At 51.3% G+C, this 24585-nt stretch overlaps 1 long non-coding RNA gene across 1 annotated transcript; it reads right to left on the reverse strand.

The window, feature by feature from the left end:
• Positions 1-20910: 20910 nt before the first annotated feature.
• LOC147575110 (uncharacterized) lies at positions 20911-24276 on the reverse strand. Its single transcript, XR_015243144.1, has 2 exons — positions 22520-24276; positions 20911-21292 (listed from the first exon to the last, which is right to left on the reverse strand). It is a non-coding gene; the product is annotated as an uncharacterized LOC147575110 (long non-coding RNA).
• Between the last annotated feature and the right edge of the window lie 309 nt (positions 24277-24585).

Genomic DNA, 24585 nt, shown 5'->3' on the forward strand with positions numbered 1-24585 from the left:
CAGGTGCCGCCCAAGAAGAGGAAATTTGGACACAGACACAACAAAGGAAAACCATGTGAAGACACAGGAAGAAGACGGGGTCTAGCAACCAAGGAGAGGGGGCTTTGATCTTGGACTGCAACCTCCAGAACCGTGAGTGGATAAGTTTCTACTGTTTCAGCCCCCCCGCCCCCCGCCCTAAGGCAGCGCTGGGACACTGATGCAGCGAGCTTAGCAGGTCGGCTGGCTCTCCCCTATCGGCACAGGAAGAGCGAGCCTCGGGGGAGACGGAGACACGCGCCAGGCTGGGGCGGGTCTGGAGCGTGGAGCCCTGCTCTGCGACCGGGCCTGCCCCACCCTGCTGGAGGGGCCGAGATACTTCTGGGCAGCGCAGGGAGAGCACTGTCCAGGGAGCCGCCCCGGAGGTCCTGGCGCGTCTGTAGACCCTACCACGGTGTCCTGAGCCCCTGCCCAGGGGAAGCTGAGGAAAGCGGTATGGCATGACGTCCCCGTGTCCCCGGGCCCTTCCCCGCTCGGGGAAAACTCCGCAAGGGGCAAGCAGAGGGACATCAGGAGTTAGGAACATGCACGGACTCCCGGATCAGCTGCCATCTGGCTCCACGACGAAAGTGAACATCTGGCCATTAGAGCGTTTATGTAACCCACGTGTGAGCACACGTGTCTGGGCGCGGGCTGGTGCCCAGGCCGCGCGCCCCCCCACCGACTTGGCCCCGTGTGTGAAACGGGCCTCGTGATAAGAGGGCCGTTGTGGGGGACCGGGTGACGCTGGACCACGATGCCTGGCATGAGGTCAGAGCTCAGCGAGCCCTCCCCGTGCCCCACAGAGCTCGTGCACTCGGGCACGTGTGCGCACACACGCACGCTCACGTGGCTGGCTGGCCGGCCTCGGCTTTCTCCCGTGTAAAAGTACACGCGGGACATCTCTCAGCTGGCTTCCGGCCTCACTATTCTGTAACCTGCACCTACGTGGGAAACGGTGCCCACACAGGCTCACACACTGTGACCCTTCTACACCTGCATTCTGATGGGCATATTTGCACAGGTGGCCCTGCTTGTGTTTATACACACGCGTGTGTGCCCTTGCACGGAGGCACACACGCACACACACATATCTCTATGGATCAGGCTTGCCAGATGTAGCAAATGAAAATATAGGCTGCAGGGGGCGCCTGGGGGGCCCAGTCGGTGTAAGCGTCTGACTCTTGGTGTCTGCTCAGATCGTGTTCTCGCAATTCTTGGGTTCGAGCCTCGCGTTGGGCTCTGCGCTGACGGCGAGGAGTCTGCCTGGGATCCTCTCTCTTCCTCTCTCTCTCTCTCTGGCCCTCCCCTGCTTGTGCTCTCTCTCTCTCTCTCTCTGTCTCAAAATAAGTAAGTAAACTTTAAAAAAAAAAAAAGAGCAACATGCCTTATTTTAAAACATATATAGGTGGGGGCGCCTGGGTGGCTCGTCGGTTAAGCGTCCGACTTCGGCTCAGGTCATGATCTCACAGTCTGTGGGTTCGAGCCCCGCATCAGGCTCTGTGCTGACAGCTCGGAGCCTGGAGCCTGCTTCCGATTCTGTGTCTCCCTCTCTCTCTGGCCCTCCCCTGCTCATGTTCTGTCTCTCTCTGTCACAAAAATGAATAAAAACATTTAAAAAATAAATAAAAAAATAATAAAAGGCAACTGATCTATGTTTAAAAAAAAACATATAGGTGCAATATTTGGGACATACTTAATACTAAAACACTGTTCATTTATTCAAAGTTCAAATTCACCGGGGTGTCCTATATTTTCTCTGGCAACCCTAATGTGTATAGGTCTGTGCACACACACACACACACACACACACACTTTTACTCACGAAGACAGCAGGGTCCCCACGGCCAGCCTAGAACATGCCATCTCGTCTCCCCACCGGAATTTCCAAGGCCTTCCTGCGTCTCATAATCGAACCCACAGCTGTTCCCCTGGCCACGGTGCAGCTCCGGGCCCCCTGTCCCTGAGGTCAATAGCCCGGCCCAGGTCTAGGCCTGCTGGTGGGAAGGGAGCACTTCCAGCCGGAGCCTCGGGGTTTGCCGGGACCCCGAGAAAGCACTTGTTGCCAACAGCCCAGCTGTGAAGTCTGGCAGGAGAGGCCAAGCCCTGGGAAGAGCCCCACCCTGAGCCTGGCCTCGAGGAGAGAGGTCCAGTTGGGGTCAGAGATGTAATCTGAGGCCCAGCGTGGCCTCTTCTCCACCGGTGCTGCAATCCCCTGGTGGTAGAGAGTCAGCACAGGGGGTCCTGAGTCCCTCATTCCTCAACTCAGATCCTTTGGTGCAGAGAGAGGAGTCCGGGGGGGGCAGGGGGGGCGGGGGAGGACCCAGACCTACCCCTCCCCGTGTGACCTGGGTGGCCACCCACCCCCACCCCCCTTTAGAAGAGAGGAAGTCTAGTCCCGAGCCCCACAGCCCCAGGCCAGCGGATGTGGGAGCAGACGTTTTTTGGTTGTTCCTCTGAGACATTTTTTAATGCATTCATAAAAATATAGATGTGGTTTGACAAAAAGCGACCGTACCCTATAGTTTTGTGACCTACTTTTTTCATTTCCTAACATAGTGCGAATATCTTCCTGCGTCAATAACTGAACATCTACCTCTTGACTTCTAGCAGGATCGCGGTGATTCCTTCTATAGAAGAGCCACATATATGAGTTTGGTTTCTAATTGAGAAACATACCATGGCATAAAATGAACCGACTTAAAGAGTACACTTCAGGGGTATTTAGTATATTTGCAAGGTGATACGACCACCACCTCTACCTGGTTCCAAAACCTTTTATTTTATTATTATTATTTTTTCATGTTTACTCATTTTGGGGGGAGACAGAGACAGAGCACGAGCGGGGGGGGAGGGGCAAAGAGAGAGGGAGACGCAGCATCCCAGGCAGGCTCCAGGCTCCGAGCCATCAGCACAGAGCCCGATGCGGGGCTCGAACTCACGGACCGCGAGATCATGACCTGAGCCGAAGTCGGACGCTCAACCGACGGAGCCACCCGGGCGCCCCTCCAAAACCTTTTAGTCACTCCTAGGCGCCACCAGGGGCGCCTAGGTGGCCTCATAGGTTAAGCGGCTTCAGCTCTGATCTTGATCTCAGGGTCGTGAGTTTAAGCCCCACATCGGGCTTCACGCTGGGCATGAACCTACTTATAGAATAAATAAAGCTTTAAAAAATGTAAAACCCATACCTCCTGCTCCGTGAGCCCCCGTCCTCCTTCCCCGCCCCCCACCCCACCCCCACCCCCCCCACCCCCACCCCCACCCCCAGCCCCTGGAAGCTCCCAGTCTGCTTTCTGTCTCTATGGATTTGCCTCTTCTGATGGAATCCTACAATACGTGACTTTTTGTGTCCGGCTCCTTTACTGTCACGTCTTCACAGTACATCCGTGTTGTAGCAGGTGTCAGGACTCCATTCCTTTCTGTGGCTGAGTCGTCATTGATATCCCGTTGTCTGGATGATCCGCATTTTGGGTCCCTCCGTCCTCGGATGGATATTTGGGTTGTTGGTGCTTTCTGGCTGTTGCGAACGGTGCCGCCATGAACACTGGGCACAAGCATTGGCTGGGTGCCCGCTGTTAGTTCTTTTAGGCACGCACCTCGGAGTAGAACGGCTGGGGCGTGGGCAACCCCGTGTGTGACCCTTGGAGGGACCGCCGACTGGTATCCACAGCGGCTGTACCGTTTTACATTCCCGCCAGCGGGGGACGAGGAGTCCTAATTTCCCCCCCTGCCTGCCCACACCTTACCTGCCTTTTCACTGTGGACCTTCTAGCGGGCACTGAGGCAGAGACCCGGTTTTCGTGTAAATACAAGTAACACGGTTACAGCCCTTGTCCGCGCCTCTTTGCACAGTTGGCTTCTTGTGTTAAATTCCTACCAGTGGCATTGTTCCGGCCAGGAGTGAGTGTGCCTGGGCTTGTGTTCTTGAAAAGGTGTTTGGGGGGTGGGGGGCGGGGGCGCCTGGGTGGCTCAGTCGGTTGAGCATCTGACTTGATGTCAGGTCAGGTCGTGATCCCGGAGTCATGGGATCAAGCCCCTCATTGGGCTCCACACTGAGCATGGAGACTGCTTAAGATGCTGTCTCTCCTTCCTTCTGCCCCTCTTCCCTGCTCGCACACTGTCTGTCCCTAAAATTAAAAAAAAAAAAATTTAAAGGATCTTGGTGAGTGTTCCAAATGGATCAATAAAGAGGCTGTCTACTAGGATAAGAGAATTACACCAAAACGGGCCCGAGAAGTAGGACACTTGAATATAACCACTAAAGAATATTAGAGAATTAAATATGCTTTTATTCAAGGACTGTGTTAAGGAATGGGACAATGACAGACAACGCCAGGACTAGAAGACTGACAGGTGACCCTACCAGAACTTCAAGGGGCAGATCCTTCTAATAGTATACAAAATTCCCAGAGGACCGATAAGGAGGAACTCTCTCTTCTAGACCAGTCTAACCCGGATAACTAAGCCAGACGAGAACAGGACAAGAAAGGAAAATTATAGACACGTTTCACTCATGAATGTAAAGGTAAGACATCAAACAAATACAACTAATGCGTTAGCTGAATACAACAGTGTCTAAAAATACATAACGCAGGGGTGCCTGGATGGTTCAGTCAGTTGAGATTCCGACTTCAGCTCAGGTCATGATCTCACAGCTCATGGGTTTGAGCCCCGGGTCGGGCTCTGTGCTGACAGCTGGGAGCCTGGAGCCTGCTTCCGATTCTATGTCTCCCTCTCTCTTTCTTCTGTTCCTCTGCTCATGCTCTGACTTTTGCTCTCTCAAAAATAAATAAACTTAAAAAAAATTTTTTTAAAGCAAAAACAAAAAACTGCTTCATGCACGTGATGAAATGAACCATATCCCAAGATTTCGCAAGGGATGGTTCACCATCAGGAAAAATCAATCGGTGTCATTGAACACATTCACTGATTAAAGGAGAAAAAAACAAAATACAGGATCATCTTAACAGATGCCAAAGGAGTATTTGTAAAAGTTCGACATAAACTCTTGGTAGCAGCTTCTCAGCAGTTCAGAAATGGAAGGGAACTACTCCGGCTTGATAAATGGGGAAACATTAGCAGCCTTTCCTCCAAGGTTAGAAACAAGAAACATCCAGGGCACCTGGGTGGCTCAGTCGGTTGAGCGTCCAACTTTGGGCTCAGGTCATGATCTCACGGTTCGTGGGTTCGCGCCCCGCACCGGGCTGTCAGTGAGGAGCCCGCTCGGGGGTCCTCTGTCCCTCTCTCTCAGCCCCTCCCCAGCTTGTGCTCTCAACAATCAGTAAAACATGAAAAACAAACGAGAAGTGTTCTGTGTACTTTACTGCTTCTTCTGTCAACAGTATTTCTGCGGTTTGGGACACCCAGGGCGTGGGGTTTTGCAACGGCAGCCCTGGCAAATTCCTGCAGAGACCGAACGTTTTCTGGCGAGCTTGTTGACTGTTGGATTTGTTCTTGGCGAGTTGCCTGTCCCTGTCATCTGTCCTTCCCTTGTTCAGGAACCTGAAGTGTGCTGAGAGCCCCTCACCTGGGCAGGTCAGCGGCCCGCCATGCTGAGAGCGAGATCTTGCTGCCGGACAGAAGTAAAAAGGTCCCCAGAAGCAGGTGGCCTCTCTTAGGACGGTGGGAATGGCTTTCAATTATTCAAGGAACCAGGAGCCCACCTGCAGAGGTGTGGGCGTGGTCTCCCCAGGGTGATTGTTTCCAGGCTCCCCAGGTGATTCGAGAACCAACAACCTTGACCCTCAGCTGGAGAAGTCAATGGCGTCCAGCTGGGGTGGGGGTGGGGGGGTGGCCCAGGCCTCTGCCCCCAGGCTGATTCAGGAAGGTCCGGGTACCTATTTCTACCAATCCCGGCTGCAGGCGAGGAGCAGGGGCGTCTCACCCCCCCACACACACTGGTTTGTGTTTATTCTGTTTGCACAAGTCATGCTGTTGCCAGAGCCACTGCGTGTTAATCCAGTGGTGTTCCCACCTGCACATGAACCCAAACCAGGCTCTGGGTCCGCGGGACTGGACCGCAGCACCAACTTCCCATCAGGGTCTGCGCAACTTTGGGCAAGCCTCTCGACTGCTCAGGGCCTCGGTTTTGGCGCCTCTAACTTGGGAGGAATGGGGTTGTTTGGAGAATTAGCTGTGCCGGAGTTTCAATCCTGGGACGGTTCGGGTGCGTGAGTAGATCAAGTCTCTGTCTGCCGTGGGGTGGGGCTGGGTTTCTGTCACTTGGAACCAGTAGGGACTGGAGCGGACAGGAGGCTGTTGGGAGGTGGGGGGGGGGGGCGGTCATGGAGGCGAAGGGTGTTCACTGTAACCAGGGTGGGGTGAGCAGGCTCACTGGAGACTGGACCACTCCTCAGTCCCCTACCCCCAACCCCAGGAAACGGGGGAAAGCCACGTTGACCCCCTGCCCCTGTCTCCAAGTCTAGGTGATCCCAGACAAGCGAAACAGTTGCTTGCACAGATAAAATCTACAAAAATATTCTACTGCCGACACTCACCCAAACCTCTGAGCTGGCCACCTGTCCTTACTCGCTAGGCTCACAAACAGCGGGTCCCAAAATCACGAGGGGGCTGACCTACATTTCCTGACATCTTTACGCGATCAGGCCTCCTTATCTGTAGTATGCATCCTCTATTTCTCTTACCTGCTTTCCGTGAAATGGTATCATTTGCTGCATAATTCTTATATTTCATATATATTAGACTTATTCTCTTTTTTTTAATGTTTATTTATTTTGGAGAGATGGGGGGAGGGGGAGGAGACAGAGAATCCCAAGCAGGCCACGACTGTCAGCGCAGAGCCCGGCGCGGGGCTCGAACCCACAGACTGCAAAATCGTGACCCGCGCCGCAACCGAGAGTCGGACGCTTAACCGACAGAGCCACCCGGGGCACCCTCCCCCTGCCGCCGTTTTTTCAGTAATCTCTACACCCAACGTGGGGTTTGAGCTCACAACCCCAAGATCAAGGGTCGCACGCTCTGGCAACTGAACCCCTCTTCTTGTCCCTTTTTGAATTGAGTTTTTAAAAAATTTTTTTAATGTTTTTTATTTCATTTTTGAGACAGAGACAGACAGAGCATGGATGGCGGAGGGTCGGAGAGAGATGGGGACACAGAATCCGAAGCAGGCTCCAGGCTCTGAGCTGTCAGCACAGAGCCCGACATGGGGCTCGAACTCACAAACCGTGAGATCATGACCTGAGCCGAAGTCGGAAGCTCAACCGACTGAGACACCCAGGCGCCCCTGGAATTGAGTTTTTAGGTTTTTTTCTTTTCACTTTACTCTCTCGTATTTGAAATACGTGCTATTTCTCAACGTGTTTTTTTATTTTATTTTTTTTTTTATTTTTGGGACAGAGAGAGACAGAGCATGAATGGGGGAGGGGCAGAGAGAGAGGGAGACACAGAATCAGAAACAGGCTCCAGGCTCCGAGCCATCAGCCCAGAGCCTGACGCGGGGCTCGAACTCACGGACCGCGAGATCGTGACCTGGCTGAAGTTGGACGCTTAACCGACTGCGCCACCCAGGCGCCCCAAATACGTGCTATTTCTGTTGCTTTACTTGCGTCGGCCCAAACGTAAGCGCGCGCAGTCAGCTTGCAGCCGAAACCTCGCAAATGCCTGCCTCTGTCCCGAACAACACACGGTCTGTGACTTCAAGCCGCCCCCTCTCCGGTTTCTAGGGTTGTCCAGTAAGTCCCAAGTGTCTCTTGGTTGAAGCCCCAGAGGAAACCCTTGTGTTCTATGCCCTGGCCTACGCTGTTAGGGCTTAATTTACTCTTCCTTCTTGGATCTTCAGGCACCCGATCATCTTATTCTCAAATATTTCCTTGTGAACTCGTGAGCAGGAGGCGGGAAAACTCTGGAGGTGCGTCCAGCTGTAGCTTTGAAGTCCTTACTTCCCCCGTGTCTCTTAGCTTCTCTCCCCTTCCCTCTCTACTTTGCATTCTGAGAAAAAAAAAAGTCTGATACATCTTTACTTTTGTTTCAAATCTAGTCAATTGATGGGGATTTTATTGGAAATATATTTTTCATGTCTAGGGGCGTCTGGGTGGCTCGGTCAGTGGAGCATTGGCTCTTGATTTTGGCTCTGGTTGGGATCCTGGGGGTGTGGGATCGAGCCCCGCCTTGGGCTCTGTGTTGAGCGAGGAGCCTGCTTGGGATTCTCTCTCTCTCTCTCTCTCTCTCTCTCTCTCTCAAATAAAATTAATTAATTAAAAAATGAAAGATATTTTTCACTTCTAGGAGTATCATTTGCTTTTTTCAAGATTTTATTTGTTTTTTAAATTTAATTTATTTTTTAAATTTACATCCATAGTAGTTAGCATATAGTGCAACAGTGATTTCAGGAGTAGATTCCTTAGTGCCCTTGACCCATTTAGCCCCTCCCCCTCCCACAACCCCTCCAGCAACCCTCTGTTTGTTCTCCATATTTAAGAGTCTCTTCTGTTTTGTCCCCTCCCTGTTTTTACATTATTTTTGCTTCCCTTCCCTTACGTTTGTCTGTTTTGTCTCTTAAAGTCCTCATAGGAGTGAAGTCATAGGATATTTGTCTTTCTCGGACTAATTTCGCTTAGCATAATACCCTCTGGTTCCAGCCCCCTAGTTGCAAATGGCAAGATTTCATTCTTTTCGGTTGCCGCGTAATATTCCATTGTATATACATACCACATCTTCTTTATTCATTCATCCGTCGATGGACATTTTGGCTCTTTCCATCCTTTGGCTGTTGTCGATGGTGCTGCTATAAGCATGGGGGTGCATGTGTCCCTTCAAAACAGCACACCTGTATCCCTTGGATAAATGCCTAGTAGTGCAATTGCTGGGTCATAGGGTAGTTCTATTTTTAGTTTTTTGAGGACTCTCCATACTCTTTTCCAGAGTGGCTGCACCAGTTTGCATTCCCACCAGCAGTGCAAAAGAGATCCTCTTTCTCCGCATCCTCGCCAACATCTCTTGTTGCCTGAGTTGTTAATGTTGGCTATTCTGACAGGTGTGAGGGGGTATCTCATTGTGGTTTTGACTTGTATTTCCCTGATGATGAGTGATGTGGAGCATTTTTTCATGTGTCAGTTGGCCATCTGGATGTCTTCTTTGGAGAAGTGTCTATTCATGTCTTTTGCCCATTTCTTCACTGGGTTATTTGTTTTTTGGGTGTTGAGTTTGATCTTAAGATTTTATTTTTAAGCAATTTCTACCTCTAACATGGGAGTTGAACTCACAACCCTGAGATCAACAGTTGCACATTCCACTGAATGAGCCAGCCAGGCTCCCCCCCTTTGACATGTGTGTGTGTGTGTGTGTGTGTATACACACATGCATTTTAATCAGGGTTTTATATATATGTTTATTTATTTTGAGAGCTTGAGCAGGGGAGGGACAGAGAGAGAGGGAGAGAGAATCCCAAGCAGGCTCCACACTGTCACTGCAGAGCCCCACGCGGGGCTCGATCTCACAAACCGTGAGATGATGGCCTGAGCTGAAATCAAGAGTCAGACGCTCAACCGACTGAGCCACCCAGGTGCCCACCCCCTCCCCGCCATTTGCATTCTCAATCTGTCCTTTCCCGATCGCTCTTTTTTGTCACATTGTGCCCTTGATCTCTGGACGTGGGGAACACTCTGGCCGTTCTCGTTCTGGACCTGACCATTCCCACACCCGCAGTGCTTGAGGGGTCATGCTCCTGCTGACTTGCCTTCACTGTGTCATTAATCTCTGTCTGCGAGTTCACGGCTTGGTCTTGGTCTGTGAGCACCCCCCTGGGGGCCTCCTTTGGCCGCGGCATTTTCTTTCAGTGAGGGTTCGCTCTGCTTCTGCTTTAAAGCTGGGATGTCCCCTTCCAGGCTCAGAACTGGGGCCGGAAGCCAGGTCCTGCGCCGCTGTTGCTGGTGGGGGTATCCCCGCAGCACTGTCGCCATAGGAACGTGGCCTCCGGGCACCTCTGTGCACTGGCTAAGCTGGACGAGTTTCCTGCTCTCTGGCCCTAACGCTGCCCCCTGCCTCCCCCCAGCCGCTGCCACCCTGGCCTCAGCACCTGGCTGTCCACGCATCCCTCTTCAGCTCCCGAGGCCCCAGCTCACATTTGTTCATTTGTCTTCTGTTTGGGGATTCTTCTTTTATGACTTTTCCATCCGGGGTCCGTTTTATGTGGCAGTCGTGTTCCTCAGAGCTCCCGCGGTTCTGATTGAAAAACCGAGGCCCATGGGGCGCCTGGGTGGCGCAGTCGGTTAAGCATCCGACTTCAGCCAGGTCACGATCTCGCGGTCCGTGAGTTCGAGCCCCACGTCACGCTCTGGGCTGATGGCTCGGAGCCTGGAGCCTGTTTCCGATTCTGTGTCTCCCTCTCTCTCAGCCCCTCCCCCGTTCATGCTCTGTCTCTCTCTGTCCCAAAAATAAATAAACGTTGAAAAAAAAAAAAGAAAAAAAAAAAAAGAAAAACCGAGGCCCCTCGAGCCCTGGAATTTGAGCCCACGCGTGTGCAGCTGAAAACCCACGATCCTCAACCACGTCCCAGGCTTCTGACTGTTGGTGACGGAGCCACGATCCTCCCAAAGGCTCGCGACGGGTGCCGGGTGCCCCCACGCTGAATGGCCAGACCGCTTTGCTTTTAGAGTTCTCCTGGCTTCTCTGAAGGCTTTCCTGCCTCCCCTTCGGGTCGCCTCTTCAGGTTTCTCCACGCGTTGCAGACGGGGCCTGGGCTCCGTAGGGTCTGTGCACGGTCACGGGAGCCCCGGCCGGGTCTGGCAGGCTCACCTGCGATCTAAGCACAGACCTTCACCACGAACTTGGACAGTGCCCACCTTTTTTCTGCCTATTTTCTCGGCCACAGTTGGGGATGGGGGACCTCCAGGGTCATGAGATGCCTGCTATGTAGACACGGTGATTAGTGAATTCATCTGAAAGCCTGGGACTGTGGTGATGAAGAGCCTACGCCTTGAGGTCAGACCGACTGGGACCCAAGTGGTTGTTCCGCTCAGAGCTGCGTGACCCCTGAGCAAGCCCACTCCTGGGTCTGAGCCTCGGTTTCTTCACCCGCACCATGGGTATAACGATCGTATCATAGTCCTGGAGTGCTGGTGGCTGGTGAGTGAGCTTATCCACATAGACAGGTCGGCGTGTGACGGCCACTGGGCTAGAGCTGAATAAACGTGTGTGTGTGTGTGTGTGTGTGTGTGTGTGTGTGACCCACAGAGAGCTTTTCAACAGGGCTTCCTGGTGCCAGGTTCCATGCTAGGCCCCCCCTTTTTTTCATCTTTTTAAAAATTTCTTTTGAAGTTATTTATTTTGAGGCAGGGGGAGAGAGAGGGAGAGAGAATTCCAACCAGGCTTCATGCCGTCTGTGTAGAGTTGATGCGGGGCTCAAACTCATGAACCATGAGATCATGACCCAAGCCAATACCAAGAGGCAGATGTAGGGGCACCTGGGTGGCTCAGTCGGTTGAGCCTCTGACTTCGGCTCAGATCATGATCTCGCGGTTTGTGGGTTCGAGTCCCGCGTCGGGCTCCGTGCTGACAGCTCGGAGCCTGGAGCCTACTTCGGATCCTGTGTCTCCCTCTCTCTCTGCTCCTACCCCCGCTTGTGTTCTGTCTCTCAAAAATGAATAAATGTTAAAAAAAAATGTTTTTTTTTTTAAAGAGTCAGATGTTTAACCACCTGAGCCCCCCGGGCGCCCCCATGCTGGGCCCTTTACGCACATCGCCATGTTTTTGCCTCACAGCCCTAAGAGGTTAAGACTTCGATTATCAGTAATTGAAGGGGGGGGGGGTACGTGGAAGCCTCGTGAGGTGGGCAGCCAGCTGAGAAAGGTGGGTGCTTCGAGAGGAGCCCTCCAGCCTCTGGGTGAAAGCCAGCCCTCTTCACCAACCACATCCTGGCTCTTTGGGCCTCTGGGCTTCCAAAAGATGTGGGAGGTCACTCTCCCCCCACCCCCCCCACCCCCCGAGGTCAGGATCATGTTCTAGGCCTCTGGGCCCCCCAGCCCAGCCCCTGGTGTGTCCCCAGGCTGGCTGAAGAAACAAGCAAAATGCAGGAACTTCCTGTTTCCCTACCCCCCTTTCCTGCCCCAGGAGTGCCCCCTCCCCACTTGACAAAACTCTGAAGAAGGGCCGGAAAGTGGCAGGCTTTATCTTCCCCTCTTGGGAGGAGAGGCCTGGTTGGAATGTGTCCCCTGATAACAGGGCTTGTGAGGGGCTGGGGCGGGCGGCTGCTTGCCATGGGCTCTGGGACGTGTGGTGCTGACAGATAAGGGCTCTAAAGGGCATCAGAACCGCAGCCCCAACGACGTGAGCCCATGAGCCGTAGGCAGGGAGTGAGGAGGGGCCAACGTTGCCGAATTCGCATGCGGGGAGCATAACTATGGCGGGGAGGGGGCCATTAAAAGGAGAATTTGCTAGTGATGAAATTTTCTTAATGATCCATTAAGTTATTCAACAAATGTTACAGAGGCCAGGCTGAATGAACGAGCTGAGAATCAAGGTTAAGAGTGAGGGCTCTGGGGGCGCCTAGGTGGCTCAGTGGGTCAAGCGTCCAACTCTTGATTTCAGCTCAGGTCATGATCCCAGGGTCAAGCCCCGCGTTGGGCTCCATGCTGAGGGTGAGGCCGGCTTGAGATTCTCTCTCCCTCTCTTTCTTTCTCTCTCTCTCTCTCTCTCTCTCTGCTCCTCTCCCCAGCTTGCACGCTCGCTCGCTCTCAAAAAAAAGGAAAGGCTCTGGAATCAGCCAGACGGGGGCTCAAGGCCTGGCTCTGTCACTTGGTGGCCTGTGACTTTGCCTTGTGGGCCTCAATGTCTTCATCTGTAAAGTGGGAGAACAAACATGAGGATCTGAGGGGGTGACGTGTGTATCTCGGGCTCCAGGGTCTGGCCCATCCTCAGTAAACAAGTTTTTAAATTTTTTTTTTTCAACGTTTATTTATTTTTGGGACAGAGAGAGTCAGAGCATGAACGGGGGAGGGGCAGAGAGAGAGGGAGACACAGAATCGGAAACAGGCTCCAGGCTCTGAGCCATCAGCCCAGAGCCCGACGCGGGGCTCGAACTCACGGACCGCGAGATCGTGACCTGGCTGAAGTCGGACGCTTAACCGACTGCGCCACCCAGGCGCCCCAGTAAACCAGTTTTTAAACCGTGACTCAGGAATTCTGACGGCCTGGGGGTCAAAGACGATCCTAAGCTCCGCCTGCCACTGCGGGGCCGTGTGGGGGTCTAAGGCAGCAATGCGGGTTTTGCGTGGGGGTGTAGGGCAGCCCCCTGGAGCCTGGGATGGGAAGGGGTGCAGAGGGCTGAGAACCTGAACCTAGCAGGCCTGTCCCCTGGGGCATTTGTCTTTCGGTGCACCTGCCTCATTTCGTCCCTTGCAGTCTGGCCCCTTCTGCTGTCACGGCCCCCCTCGCACGGACCCTCATTATCCCCTCCCCAAATCCTGGTGTGGTGTTCTTTCCTTCAGCCGGTGCCCACCCCATAGGACCGGAGGGCCCGAGGCCCAGTTCCAAATGCCCGGGAGAGTTCATGGTAAGACCAGCTTCTGTGTGGTCCCCTGCTGAGCCCACTCAGCTGTGGCAGCTGGCTGGTGGCCCCGTGTGGGCAGTCGGTGGGCAACAGGACCCCCAGGGACCAGGACAGGGCTGGGCGCACAGCAGGCCCTCAAGAAAGCATTTTCTGGAAGAACAGCTCTTGCTTCGTAGCCCCCGCCATGTGCCAGGTGGTTTACGAACGCTGCCTGACCTCAGCCCCGGGGAGGTGGGGAGGGTCTTGTCTCCACAGTTAGGTGAAGTGATTTGCCCCCCCGCCCCCCCCCCCAGGCCACGTGGCAACTCAGAACCGTGGGGCGTCCGGCCTGCGGTGGGCAGTGCAGGTGGGAGCGATAGGGCACCAGGGAGTCAGGAATATTTCTGCCGTGCTCAGCCCCTGAGTCTTGTGATGCTGAAACTCAAGAGCCCCCTGACTCAGCAGGATATTAATAAGCCTGGCGGGCTCCCAGGGGGCCGGCTCTGCCAGGGGCTAGAGCCGGAAGGCTGAGCCCTGTGGCCTGGGATCTCCCTCCCTGTGTCCCCCGGCCCTCCCGATCCCCTGCCCTGCCCCTACTCTCCCGGCAGTGATCCTCCTGGAGGAGACCCCTCCCCACCCGCTGAGCATGCCTGAGAAAATCCCGCTGAGGTTAAGGAAACCATCTAGAAGGGACCCAGAAGGAAAGACGGAGCCAAAACGCATGGGGACAGGGGACAGAGGGCAGGGGTCAATTGTTGGGGCTCTTGGGGTCAGAGGTGAGTTCACACTCCCGCTCTCCCACTCACCACGTGGGGACCTGGAACAAACCCTTTAACAGAGCCTTAGCTCCTTAATCCGTGAAGCAGGGGTCCTAAGAGCACCTAGCCCTAGATCTGCAGTGAGGGCCCCAGGAGGTAGTTGTCACAGAAGGCCCGTCTCGGGAATGACAGCTCCTTCTCACCTGTCACCAGCACATCGGGTGCAGGTGGCCACTGACAGCTGTTTGGTCGGGTCCGGACTGGGTTTCTGTCCCACAGTGCCTTCTAGTGGGGAAGTGTGGTTATTGCTGGTGGTGTGGGCTGTACTCCCAGGAGTCTAAAATGTGCCCTTGCTGATGGACTTAAGTTCACGGTCCCTATTATGCACAGGAGGTCAGGCTAAGAGGAAGGAGACCCATTCCCTTCAGCCTCCCTTGGCATCAATGACCTCTGTCCAGTCCTGTCCTGGGTCCTGCTCCCTGTAGCCTGGACGAGTCACAACCTCCCTGACCTCATCTGTGGATGAGACATGGAACCTAGAGGGCCAGACCCAGGAGGCAGGCATTCAGGAAGCGGCGGTGACCAGGGGTCTGCACCTGGGGCAACCGGGGGCCCTGACAGTTGCAGATGCAGAAGGCTTGGAGCCCCCAGGGGGAGGGGTCCCTTGCCATGGCTGCCAGACTGGAACAAATATTTGCTCCCAGCAGACCCAGCCTGTCTTTGCCCGGCCTCCTAGCACCCCCAGCTCCTCCCAGAGGCTGAGGACCCCGTGTCCTTAAATGAATGTCCATTTGCTGAAGATTCCCGGGGGTGGGGGCTGCATCTCCTGGAAAGTATCTGCATTCTTCGTCTCGGCCGTCCCCCCACCCCAGTAAAACTCTTCCTGTCTCTGGAGCTGTTGAGAACGGAATCAGGGCTAGTGAGCACAGGCCACAGGGGAGCTGAGCTCCGTGGAGCATAACGTGTCCCGTGATCACCCAGAGCAGGTAGGGACCTCCCTGTTGTGTCTCTGCAGAGCGGTGACCGCTCGGCCCGCGTGTTGGAGGTGAGCCCACTGGAGAAAGAGCCAAACTGGCTGAACTCGGGTGTCTCTTCCAACCCGGAGAGGCTCTCTTTCTTCTAAACTAATTTCTACTAGCTTATTTTTAACAAGGTAATGAAAGAACAGAGTTTGAAAAGAAAAAAAAGGGGGGGGCATGAGAAGGTTTATCCTGGAATATCGCTGTCCCCCTTTCTCCACCTCCCCAGGCCATCCGCCCCCCCACCACCCCCCCGAGACACAGCCCTCAGGCTTCCACCTGTTTCCCTGAACAATCCCCTCTGTCTTTTCTAAATCCACGTTTGCCCAGGTCCTTCTGGATTTGTCAGTTGCAAACGCTAGCTATTAGCTTCCTACCAGGGCTCATCAGGGCTCAACTTTCTTACCTCACCCCCTCCTTCCACAGCTCACCTTCCCTGCGTTCCCCCAAAGTGCTTACACTCAACTTCCCAAAATGGTTCCATCACAAGTTCGGTAAAAATAACCAGAGTTTATCACGAGTATGCAACTGTGGGACCCAGTATTTCACTGAGATCTAGTCTTCAGCCTGCACGGGTGGCTGGCTGGCCGTCAGTAGAGTGTGTGACTTGCTCTTGGGGTCATGAGTTGGAGCTCCGTGTTGGGTATAGAAATTACTTAAAAAAAAAAAAAAAAGCAGCAGGTGCCTGGGCGGCTGTCGGTTGAGCGTCTGACTTCAACTCAGGTCATGATCTCGCACTTCATGAGTTCAAGCCCCGCATCAGGCTCTCTGCTGACAGCTCAGAGCCTGGAGCCTGCTTTGGATCCTGTGTCTCCCTCTCTCTCTGCCCCTCCCCTGCTTCTGTGTGTGTGTGTGCGCGCGCGCGCGCTCTCTCTCTCTCAAAAATAAGCATTAAAATAAATAAACTTAAAAAAAAAACCAGGAGTCAGTTGCTGAACTAACTGGGCCACCCAGGTACCCCTGAATATCTGACTTTGACTAAAGAAAGCTTCCTTTTCCACATTGTCAACTAATTTCCCTGAAAAACTATAAAGGGATCACGTTTTTATGTTCTTAACAAGTAGGGAAAAAAAAAATCCAACAAGTTCATCAAAAATCTACTTAAATTCTTTGTCTAGAAGATTTTCGGTTTGCTTTTGATTTTTTTTTTCTTTTCAAGTAGGCTCCACCCACACCTAATGTGGGGCTCGAACTCAGGACGCTGGGATCAAGAGTTGCACGCTCTACCCACTGAGCCAGGCAGGCGCCCCTGTTTGGAAGATTTTTAAACAGATTAGAAAACTCCATCCCCAAGTTACTTAAGTTTGCAGATATAAGAGCTCTTATGTGTGACCAAATCACGTAATACTAGAAACATGCCGAACGTCCGTTTTTCATAACGCCCTCTCTGTAGCAAACATTTGTCAAAAAGTAATCTTTGTACCATTCTTTGCCTTGACTTCAGATAGCGCGTGTCCATGTTTATTATGACAGATCTCTTGGGTAGCATGCTGCTGGGAACCACTTGTCTTGGCTGCAGAGGCCAGGAAGTTGGGAGCATGCGACTTTTTGTAAAAGAAATATGCGAAACCCGTGTGTAAGTTACAGAGTCCGTGTGAATTCCTTGCCTTGGGGTAACCAGTGAACTGCTCTGTGATGCCAACATTTTTATGATCATTCCGTTACCTTATGGGAAAACATTGGAAGGGGGGGGGGCGCCTGGGTGGCTCAGTTAAGCATCTGACTCTTGATCTCAGCTCAGGTCTTGATCTCAGGGTTGTGAGTTCAAGTTCCACATTGGGCTTCACAATGGACCCCACATGGGGCATAGAGCCTACTTAAAAAAAAACATTGGGGGGCACCCGAGTGGCTCAATCGGTTAAGTGTCCTACTCTTGACTTCAGCTCAGGTCATGATCTCACGGTTTCGTGGCCCTGACAGCCAGGAGCCTGGTTGAGATTCTCCCTTTTTCTCTGCCTCTCTCTCTCTCTCTCTCTCTCTCTCTCAAAATAAATAAATAAACTTAAAAAAAATCGGAAGATTCTATTATATAAAGTATACTTTGGGGACACTTGGTTGGCTCCATTGGTAGAGAGCGCAACTGTTGACCTCGGGGTGGTGAGTTTGAGCCCCACGTTGGGGCTCGAGTTTATTTTATTTTATTTTATTATTTTTTTTTAACATTTATTTATTTTTGAGACAGAGAGACAGAGCATGAACGGGGGAGGGGCAGAGAGAGAGGGAGACACAGAATCGGAAGCAGGCTCCAGGCTCCAAGTCATCAGCCCAGAGCCTGACGCGGGGCTCGAACTCACGGACCGCGAGATTGTGACCTGAGCTGAAGTCGGACGCTCAACCGACTGAGCCACCCAGGCGCCCCTCGAGTTTATTTTAAAAAATAAAACAGGGGCGCCTGGGTGACTCAGTCGGTTAAATGTCCAACTTCCACCCAGGTCATGATCTCACAGTTCATGAGTTCCAGCCCCGCGGCCGGCTCTGTGCTAACACCTTGGAGCCTGGAGCCTGCTTCAGATTCTGTGTCTCCCTCTCTCTCTCTCTCCGCCCCTCCCCTGCTCACACTCTGTGTGTGTCTCTCTCTCAAACATAAATAAACATTTTTTTTAATTCTTAAAAATCCAGGAACTATTTTAAAAAAATTTTAAAAAAAACCCCAAAACTGTACTCTGTGTACTTCTGTCTTCCTTTCTTTCCCAGGAGTGATACATGGAGTGATTTTTATGTTGTTATCTCAATAATGGCATCCCAGGATCCTCGGCTTGCCCCGGTCCAAAGCAGCTGCCCCATCAATAACTATTCTCACACGGTCGGGTTTATTTTTTCCATGAATCACCGTTTTTATTAAATGAGTCACTTCACCACGCAGACCACATCATCTTTGCTTTTGAGACTCACAGAAATTACAGAGTAGTGCTCTGGTCTTTCATCAGTGATGCGGAATCTGGCAAACGCCTTAAAGCAGAGACATGGGGAAAACACCTGTAACACCCACCTGCCTGCACAGTATGTCCCAGTACGTGTGTCTTCAGCCGCCCTTTCTGCCCAGCCTTCCAATAATATTTGCTGGTGAAGAAATATGTTTTTTAAAGGAGGGAATAGGGGCGCCTGGGTGGCTCAGTCGTTAAGCATCAGACTCTTGGTTTTGGCTAGGCCGTGATCTCCTGGTTTCAAGAGTTCGAGCCCCGCATTGGGCTCACTGCTGTCAGTGCAGAACCTGCTTGGGATCCTGGCTCCTCTCCCTCTCTCTCTGCCCCTCCCCTGCTTGTGCTGTCTCTCTCTCTCAATAAATAAATAAATAAACTTTAAAAAAAAGGAAATAGATGAAATACATTTTGGTTCTTGGCCAAGTTGTTTTTTTATTTTTGTTACAGTTTTCACCACAGTTTTATCACAGCAGGAAGAACAAAGGTTTCCCAACGGTACTTAAGTTTCTGCTTTTGCCGTGAAGAAACCTCCAAGGGGCACCTGGGTGGCTCAGTCAGTTGAGCGGCCAACTTCAGCTCAGGTCATGATCTCACAGTCTGTGAGTTCGAGCCCCGCATCGGGCTCCGTGCTGACAGCTCAGAGCCTGGAGCCTGTTTCAGATTCTGTGTCTCCCTCTCTCTGACCCTCCCCCGTTCATGCTCTGTCTCTCTGTCTCAAAAATAAATAAACGTTAAAAAAAAATTTTTTAAATAAAAAATAAAAAAAGAAACCTCCAAGGAAGACTTCAAAACATTTACATTAAGTTTAAAGAAATTTGGGGGAAGGAAAATATTGAGTATGACACAGCTTTAAACATTCTTGGAAAAACTGTGGAGGTTTGTCTACACGTTTGATTTTTACATGTTTTCCAACTTGGGATGGCTGAGTATCATATAACCTAGTAGAACATATATCTCAAGGCCAATTCTATGTCCATTTAAAGACACTGTTTTGAGGGGCGCCTGGGTGGCGCAGTCGGTTAAGCGTCCGACTTCAGCCAGGTCACGATCTCGCGGTCCGTGAGTTCGAGCCCCGCGTCGGGCTCTGGGCTGATGGCTCAGAGCCTGGAGCCTGTTTCCGATTCTGTGTCTCCCTCTCTCTCTGCCCCTCCCCCGTTCATGCTCTGTCTCTCTCTGTCCCAAAAAGAAATAAACGTTGAAAAAAAAATTAAAAAAAAAAAAAAGTTAAAAAAAATAAAATCTTAAGACAATAAAAAATAAAAAATAGGACTGGCTGGAAACCCCCCATCTCGAATAGTCTTCTGAATTAGTCCAAGCCCTGGGACAGGGAAAAGGGCCGACAGCTCTGACGTCGTCTTACTGTAGCTCAGTTTTTATCATCATCACCACCCTCAGCCACTGTTTGCTTTTCCCTAGATGGCTTCATTGTTCTTTTATTGCTTTATTGACGTAAAATTGTTGGAGAGTAAACTGCAAGTTTCAAGTGCACAGTGTGATGTGTGTTGTTGTTGTTTTATTTATTTTGAGAGAGCGCACGCGCGAGCATGGGGGAGGGGCAGTGCTATTGGCTCAGAGCCCAGCACGGGGCTCGATGCCGTGAACCGGGAGATCATGACCTGAGCCGAAATCAAGAGTCGGATGCTTAACCGACTGACCCACCCAGGCGCCCCAGTGTGAAGCCATCACATCGGTCTATCTCCCCCGCCTCCACAAGTTTGCCTGGGCCCCTTTGTCACCCTCTGTCCCCCCTCTCCCATCCCCAAGCAACCACTGATCCATCACTCTAGATCCGTTTGAATTTTCTAGAATTTTATATAAATTGGCTCACGTGTCACGTACTCTATGGCCTCTTTCATTCAGTCTACTTCTTCCGAGACCCAGAAATGTTGAGTCTATCCACAATTCCGTGGCTCGTGGCCCTTCTTCCGTCTTCAGAGGGCATCCCTCCAGCCCGTGTTCCCGACGTCACACCTCTCTGCCTCTGACCCCCCTGCCTCGCTCTTCTAAGAACTAGTGATTACAGTGAGCCCGCCCAGATGACCCAGGCTGATCTCCCCATCTTAAGATCCTTAACTTAATCAGATTGTCTGCAGAGTCGTGTACGGTAACGGTCGGAGGTTCAGGGGATTAGGACAGGGATATTTTTCGGGGGCCATTATTCTGTCTGTTACGGCTACAATGAACATTGGTGTCTGAGTTTTTGTGTGGACATATGCTTGAGTTTATCTAGGAGCAGGATAGTTGGATCATATGTTAGTATAGGGTTCCCTTCTTAAGAAACTGCCAGATGGGGGCGCCTGTGTGGCTCAGTCGGTTAGGCATCCCGCTTTGGCTCAGGTCATGATCTCACTTTGGCCCAGGTCATGATCTCATGGTTCAGGGGGTTCCAGCCCTGCCTTGGGCTCTGTGCTGACAGCTCAGAGCCTCGAGCCTGCTTGGGATTCTGTGTCTCCCTCTCTCTCTGCCCCTCCCCTGCTCACGCTCTGTCTCTCAAAAATAACAAACGTTAAAAAAAAAGAAAAGAAAAGAAAAAGAAAAAGAAAGAAAGAAAGAAAGAAAGATCCCAAAGAATCTACAAGGAAGTTACTAGAACTTGTGAGTCTAGCAGGGTTACAAAATATAAGGTCAGTATACACGAGTCAGTTGTGCTTCTGTATGCTAACTGCATTAGCTCCCCACTGCTGAGTAACAAAGCCATCCTAACACTTAGCTTCCTGAAACAACAAACTTTTATGATTTCACGTGGTTTCTATGGGTCAGGAATACAGAAATGGGGCTGAGGATCTGTCACGAGGTTGCAGTCAAGATGTTGGCTGGAGCTGCGTTGTCACCTGATGGGTTGACTGGACCTAGGAGGACCCACTTCCCTTGATGTCCTCATCACCAAGAGAGAGCAGGGCAGAAGCTGTAACATTTTATGCTTTACGATTGAACCTTGGAAGTCACAGTCTGTCGTTTCTGTCATATCCCGCTGGCTGCATAGGTCAGTTCTACGCAGGGTGTAAGGGCACTAACCACTCGAGGGAATGGAAAGCAGGAAAGCGAATCGCTGACGGCCTTCACGGGGGCTGGCTGCTACCCCAGTACTGAGCCCTGGACATTGAATTGTAAAAAGTACTGTGCATAATAGCACCACAACCCACGAGGTACTTGTGTCTAAACTAACAGACGGGTACCCAGTAGAGGTTTGCCACCCATCAGTTATGCCACATGCAAATGGCACTCTCTTTTGCTTTAAAAAAAAATGATTTAATGTTTATTCATTTTTGAGAGAGGTGGGGGGGAGAGAGGGAGGGGCAGAGAGAGAGGGAGACACAGAATCCAAAGCAGGCTCCAGGCTCTGAGCTGTCAGCACAGAGCCTGACGCGGGGCTTGAACTCACGGACCGCGAGATCATGACCTGAGCCGAAGTCAGCCGCTTAACCGACTGAGCCACCCAGGCACCCCTAAAATACCATATTCTTAAACCAGAAGTAAAGGGGGAAAAAAGATCTCTGGGGGCAAGAAATCACTGTCACAAAGATCTTATGCTAAATTATAATCTTTTAGAAATACAATTCATGACAAACTTATTTGATTTCTCAGCCCAAAGCATTTTATCAGCCATACTGATGGGGATAAGGGTGAAGAGACTAGGGCTGGAGAAAAGTATTATTTGAGACAGACTATGGCCACAAATCTGGCAGCCTGATATTAAGGTAACAGTAATCTAAAAAATAAGACAGAATTCTATTAAGGCACAGAATGATAATAAATATTAATAATAGTGCTAAGTGATCAAGAGAAGGTTAACTGCATCCAAGATTCTCTATTTAAAGATTTTAGGGGTGCCTGGGTGGCTCAGTCGGTTAAGCGTCAGACTTTGGCTCAACTCACTATCTCACCATTTGTGAGTTCAAGCCCCAAGTTGGGCTCTGTGATGACAATTCATAGCCTGGAGCCTGCTTTGGATTCTGTGTCTCCCTCTCTCTCTGCCCCATCCCCACTTGTCCCCTGTCTCTCTCTCTCTTTCTCTCTCTCTCAAAAATAAACATTAAAACATTTTTTTAAGATTAAAAAAAAATAAGATTGCTATGGGGCACCTGGTGGGGCTCAGTCGATTAAGTGTCCGACTTCTGTTCAGGTCATGATCTCATGGTTCATGAGTTCGAGCCCCACGTCAGGCTCTGTGCTGACAGCCTGGAGCCTGCAGCTTGCTTCAGATTCTTTGTCTCCCTCTCTCTCTCTGCCCCGACCCCACTCACGCTTTGTTTCTCTCTGAAAAATAAATAAACGTTAAAAAAAATTTAAAAAAAAAAAAAAGATTGCTATTTCGAGTACCTGGGTGGGTCAGTCGGTTAAGCGTCAGACTTCGGCTCAAGTCATGATCTCACAGTTTGTGAGCTCGAGCCCCACATCGGGCTCTGTGCTCTCAGTGCAGAGCCTGCTTTGGATCCTCTGTCTCCCTCTCTCTCTGCCCCTCCCTCACTGGCATGCTCTCTGTAAAATAAATAAACATAAAAAAGAATAAATAAATAAATAAGATTGTCATTTGAAACACAAAAAAACTTTGGGATTTTAAAGGGCCCATTTTGGGGATCTGGAAAGCTAACTTATGGCAAATAATTCGTATTCTTCTTAAGACACTGTTTTGAAAGAGCCGATCATATTCACAAATTGTGTTGTAACTGAGCACCAATTAACCGGTCAGGAGGGACAGAGTTCGTGGGATTAAAAACCCTTACATTTATAATCTTTCTCATCCATTACTGTCAATAATCTTCTTACTGGATCCATTTTGAGAAGGCAAATACTGATATTTTTACTTGTCCTATTGCAATTACACAAAACGTGCCAGGGCATAAAGGGACCATCGTTCTTTGCCGGAGCATAGCCCTGTGTGCCATCTTGGGGAGGTGGTGTAGCCTAACAGTGGAAAGGGGAGGTTCCATGGCCGGTTGCTAAGTTCAAACCCTTGCTATGTCATTTACCTGCTGCGCAAATGGTGGTTTCCTCTTTTCTAAAGTGGGAGTGACCAGAGTATCTGCTTCATAGGATTGTCGTAAGGACTTAACAAACTAAAGCATGCAAAGCACTTGCAAAGCGCCTGGGTGCACATGGAGAGGAGTAACTATTTGTGTCGTTAGTACTAATTATGATTATTACTATTTCAATGTGGATTCCCCCCTGCTGGTTCTGAAGAACACAATGCACTTTTTATTTAGCAACTTGACCTAAGTAAAAATTCCGGGTCATTTTTGGGTAATCCTCTGCTGGCAGAATAATCTTGTGTGTTTTCACCACCCTAGAACATTTAAGTGATCTGGAATGCTCTTAATGACCTGACTTGGGAATGTCGTCAAGTCGACTCTAAGGAAGAATGCTGTTCAGGTCGCCCTATGTGGCACCCCTTTATACGCGTAAGCCTCCCTGTTTCCAGGGGTCTCTTGGAGATTCGATCATGCAAGGGACTGACCCAGGGGGACTTCACTTCTTAGTATCATTACGTCTTTTTCAGGGTCTGTTACCCTCGTTCAACAAGCCATAAGCAGAGTGTGGTCTTTGCAGGGATTTTCACTTCCAAAAGCAAGCTTCAGCTTATTGAATACAATCAGGTGGCATCACGCGTAGGATCTCCTATTATCTTTCCATTAACATGGAAACTGCCCAATTTTCTGGCTGTTGCTGTTGCCATTTTTGCCACTACCTGTCTTTGTCATGCAGCAAGGACCCCCTGAGTGACGAAGCACCTCCCATAGGCCTGCAGGAGAACCTCCTCTCAGAAAGTCCGTCTGATCTCTCCTGGGCCTCGGGCATCTCACAGATAACAATCTTGGTGCAGGAAAACATTTTTTGGCTTTTTGTAGTGATGGATTTCTTGCGAGTCTTTCGTGTAACTTCTTCAATAACTTCAGGACGATCTATGCAAGACAAGCTCATTCCCCCAGATGTTCTTTCTTCCTCCACCACAGTTATGTCCGGGGCAGGGTTTATTCGCCCACAGGCCACGGAGCTTCTGACAGAAGCACCTGTGCGCAGATTTCCGCTGGTCACGTTTCTCCTGGATCTTTCCCCCTTGGCCAAATGTCCTCAATCCTCCTTCCCCACCCCCCCCCCCCCCCCCCCCCGCCGCCAACCACTTGCCTCTTGAGAGGAGTCTGAGCGCTGAGAGGCTCGCTGCCAGCAATCAGCTTTTTGCTGTGTTTCGTCCAGTTCCCTTGCTCCCGGACCTCTGTGTGCTCCAGAAGCTCTCCACCTGCTCGGTCAGATTCAGTTTCCTGCAACTGCTCCTGACGGGTGCTGTGCATCTATCTGCTGGAGCAGAAGCCTCCGATCCCGGCTTCCGAACCCTTAGGCTTCCCAGGCCCGGTGGCAAGCCCGGGGACCTTGCTAGGTGTCCCGTGTCG

Source organism: Puma concolor, chromosome D4 (genome assembly GCF_028749965.1).
Source record: "Puma concolor isolate L17-30 chromosome D4, mPumCon1.1.hap2, whole genome shotgun sequence".
NCBI lineage: Eukaryota > Metazoa > Chordata > Mammalia > Carnivora > Felidae > Puma > Puma concolor.